The sequence below is a fragment of the Limulus polyphemus genome, unplaced genomic scaffold, assembly GCF_000517525.1.
Source record: "Limulus polyphemus unplaced genomic scaffold, Limulus_polyphemus-2.1.2 Scaffold4979, whole genome shotgun sequence".
Classification (NCBI taxonomy): domain Eukaryota; kingdom Metazoa; phylum Arthropoda; class Merostomata; order Xiphosura; family Limulidae; genus Limulus; species Limulus polyphemus.
The window spans coordinates 69,404-73,865 of NW_013670589.1; the positions used below are offsets into that span (position 1 = coordinate 69,404).

The 4,462-nt window shown below is 33.5% G+C and overlaps 1 long non-coding RNA gene across 1 annotated transcript in view; it reads right to left on the reverse strand.

Annotated features, from left to right (window-relative positions):
• Positions 1-4,462, reverse strand: part of LOC111089002 — a 13,790-nt gene that overhangs the window by 7,659 nt on the left and 1,669 nt on the right. Inside the window, exon 2 of the long non-coding RNA XR_002613382.1 lies at positions 2,639-2,678. This is a non-coding gene — a long non-coding RNA (uncharacterized LOC111089002). The remainder of the gene's footprint in view (positions 1-2,638; positions 2,679-4,462) is intronic.

Sequence of the window (4,462 nt, forward strand, 5' to 3'; positions counted from 1 at the left end):
CATGTGAATATGACTGAAAATTTTCATTTTTTCTGAAAAGGTGGTGTCTATTTACTTGTGACCACGATGTGTACCATCTGTACTGATTCGCTTAGCTCTTTGAGGGCCATCGAATCGCTTAAATCTGTTGTTATAAGATATTCAGGAAAGACTGACCCATTTTCTTACTATCATTTTTCTACTTGCCATGTCGGAATTCAAGGGAACAGCTTATTGACACTGCTACAGAATGGGCCTCCACTGTTACGTCAGTGCTTTTCCATTTCCATATATGGATTCGGCGCTCGTCATGGCAAAGCTTCGTGCCAGTTTGCGATTTGGGTTGAGTAACGTCACGAAAAGCTTTTTCCACATAAAACGTACAATCGGAAGTTGGATGTTTAGTTTGGGCAGGAACTGGTGGAAGTTTACCCCGCAAGGCTATAAATTAGCCACAGTTTAATTACTCGTCGTTATATTTTACAAGGGAATGAATGATCTGACAATGTGTGAGCACAATCACCCACTTATTACTTTGTACCGTTACTACTATGATAATCGACAACATGTTCATGTAGTGTGGTGCCCAATTAATGTAGCCATAGGCACCGAAGACACTGTCCAAATTGATAATATTTACTGGCCGTAAACCTTTTAAATTCTATTTAATATTCTATCCTTTTTTTTCTTATAACATGTTGCTTTATATATTGTATTTTTATTTTATAAACAAATTTTTTTCATTTTAATTTTTTTTATAAAATTAGTTGTTGTTGTTGTTAAAGGGAAAAACAACAACATTCTTTGGCGTAGATGTCTGTTTGTTTCTTTTAGAGCAAAGCCACATTGGGCTATCTGCTGTGTCGAATCGAACCCCGGATTTCATCGTTGTAAGTCTGTAAATTTACCACTGTTCCAATGGACTAGCGCGAATAACCAGAGTGGTTTTGTAGCATAACTCCTTGAGACAACAACATTATGAGGGTTTTATATATAAGAACACGTTGTTTGGCGTATACAGCCCAAGTGCTTTAAACCATAAAACCCCAACAAGCCAACCACCCACAAGTTAAATCCTCCACTGAATTCACGATATCATGAATGGGTAAACACCTGATACTGATGGACAGTAGTCATATCTTTGCAGCTAAAAGTTTGGTTCGTTTTGAATTTCGCGCAAAGCTACGCCAGCGCTACCTGCATTATTCGTCCCTAGTTTGGCAGTGATAGACTAGAGGGAAGACGGATAGTCAATACCACCCATCGCCAACTCTCAAACTTAATAGCTTAAATAACCTGTTGTTACATCACTGTTAATAAAGGCTATGTTAAATATTATTTTTACAGGATCTGTGGTATTTATAGTTTCATTGTGAATTAAACTATGTTTAATCTTTCAAAATTACCTGAAACTTTAATATATTTACTTACATAATAAATACACTTTTTATCATCGATGTTACTTTCGACTTGTTGTTGTTCATTATATGCAACCAGAATACAAATTTATCATTACCAAAAAAAAACTTTTGTGGAATATCTCTTAAGTGCGAAATGTCATCGTATTTTATTAGTTGTCTATGGTTTTCTTAGAATGAAAATCAGTATACCTCTGATTTAGTACAGGCCATACCCACATAGGTTTTTTAATGAATTCTCCAACCAAGTTTGAATTATATTTGGATCACTTTTAAAAACCTTGGATGGTTTGGAATTTCAGAGACTTGCACAGTTTAGTTATCTACAACAGTGTCATTTTTAAACAGTTTTATGACAATGAAACCTGGCATTCAGATGGCTGTTATTTGTGCATTTTCACTGTATACATTTAAAATTTGCATTATGCTGGCATACTGTATGTTTTTTACTACACTATTTAACCAAAAAGATTTTCAAAATTCTCGTACATATGAAAGTATGTAATTTTAGCATGAAACATTGGTCAAGGAAGCAGCTAAGTTCCTTAACCCTAATTACCTATTGAACTTGGTTATTTGCCTAGGGTGTCACGTGTGCCTTCTCGTGGGAAAGATTGTTGTGAAGTAGAGCAAACTACATAGGTTAGTTAAGAGACACCTAGAGAATACATGTCTTATTTCATGATGGAAATGACAAACAGTGACGTGGGTAGCGCACACGCCCTGGGAAATAATAGCTTTGTTGTTCTGTGTACATAATACTACATTTTCTCAGGACTTTCAACTGGTATTTTTAGAGCTCTTAAACCTCCTTTATCACACTCGTTTTCTTTGGTTGTTTTCATAAATAAATAGTTTCACATTGTTCCACTCTGTGACAAATCTCTTTCTTTCACAACTCAGTCGAAGTCTGGGAATTCAGGTTTACTCTCACAAAGCATCTCTTGCTTTAAGCTCCAGTTACCCTGTGGAACTTACCGGAATACTCTTAAGAGATCAGTGCAAACGAAATGAAGACCAAAGAAGACAGAAACGATATCATAAGATATTATGTATGCTGTTCCACATTGTAAAATGTATTTATATATATATTTGACAAGATTAAAATAACAAGAAAATTAATTTTGCTGATTTTTTTGTATGTTTTGTTTCACTAAGTTACGAAAAAAACACATAGGTACTGGATAAAATTCAGATAACCAAGTTAAATAGTGTAAATGACAGTTTAGAAAGTTACATACCAAACGCTCTGTTGTCGTAGGATCCAGAAAATGGCGTATCCTGCAACAAGAAAGCTACATATAAATATTATAATCTTAAGGAACATCAGAAGGAACTTAATGGAATGCATTATTTGGTTTAATATACAATAAAAATATATTCAAACACTTCCAACAGTCACAGTTAATGTAATTTTATTTAATTAGAATATACAACAATTTTCTGCACGGAAAATCATTAATAATACTCAAAATGTTAAAAGCAAATAAAACCATCAACAACAACAACAAAAAAAAAACACATAATACAGTTTAGTGTAAAACACACTTTTAGTCTACTTACAATTTATAAATCTTAAGAAAACTTATTTTGCAATAGTTTATTTTGTTCGTACTTTAAATGATAAGCCTAGTACGTGAAATCAAAATCTTAATGTTTTATTTTTCGGTATCTATTTCATGATAACGGGCTTTTTTTGTTTAACTTGAATAATTCTGTCCCCCGGTCGGACAGCGGTAAGTTTACGGACTTACAACACCAACATCCAGGGTTCCATTCCTCGCAGTGGACACAGCAGATAGCCTAATGTCGCTTTGCGCTAAAGGGCCAGGCTTTCTTAAGTGTCCATTTTTCAACTGAAAAACGTTGAAAAAAAACTCTTCTCCTACAAGTACGATTTATACAATTCTTGAAAATATAACTACTGAAAAACCTTGTGCCAAAAATCTAACAATCGGGCTACATTCTGTCATATTTTCCCATCTTGATGAAGATGACTGCCGTTTTTCACACGTGTTCTCCTTTACCAGTTTATATTGTACTTCCTTTACACGCATCTCATCATGTCCCCAATTATCTGTTTTTATAAATAGACTCCTAATTATCGATCACAGATTTAACTGTGTAATTTATTGGTCATTTAAACCTAAAACTACCATCACTCACAACATTTTAATGTAGTTATACAGTTAAAGAGATACACACCTGTTAGGTAATCTTGCTTTCAAGGACTTTTCTTGCAGAAAAATGAGTTGATTTGTGACTAATACCTTTCAAATCCACCCTATCCTGATCAGCTGCAGATGGTGGAAACTAAATATGGCGGGAAAAGCATTATGCATATTCCCTTCTGAAGCAAAACTGAAGTAAAGGAGAACACGTAAAGGTGTTCACACAACTTATTGTTCAGTGATTTTTGTTGAATAATGCAATTCACTCTTACCCTTTCAGTTATCGATAACAACAAATGGCTTTGTCGTTGTGTATAACGATAAAACAAAATAATATAATTTGAGTATCCACACGAGATATATGCGTAAAGGAAATCACACGCTTTAAAAAAATAATTTTATTACAAGCTCCAAATAGAATACCCCAAATATCTCTTGATACCCTGTGCTTGGAGTATAATCAAATCAAATTATATACTTCCCGGATTGATTTTAGACTAATATTTTTATTTATTCAAAAATTTGCAATTATTGTCTTTAAAATAAACAACCGTAAAGGAGAACACATGATTACGTCGACATTTTATTTTGGATATTTTTAATATGTGAAAAAGTGATAGGACAATCAACTAATAACAAAATTTCAAAACATAAATGTTTACTAATTAATCACAATAAAGGCTTGAGTCATACTAATAATTTTTGTGTTTGTGTTATTACTTTGAATTTTTTTTTTTTCTGCTGGCGACATGCTACTTTTAACACACCACCATTGTTTGTTTCCTTGGTTTGCTGGAAAAACGTAACACAAACTCAACATATTATATATTTTTGGAAAGCTCTGTCCATCGTCTATCATTAAAAAATGATTATATGTTTGTGTAGGGTACGTGC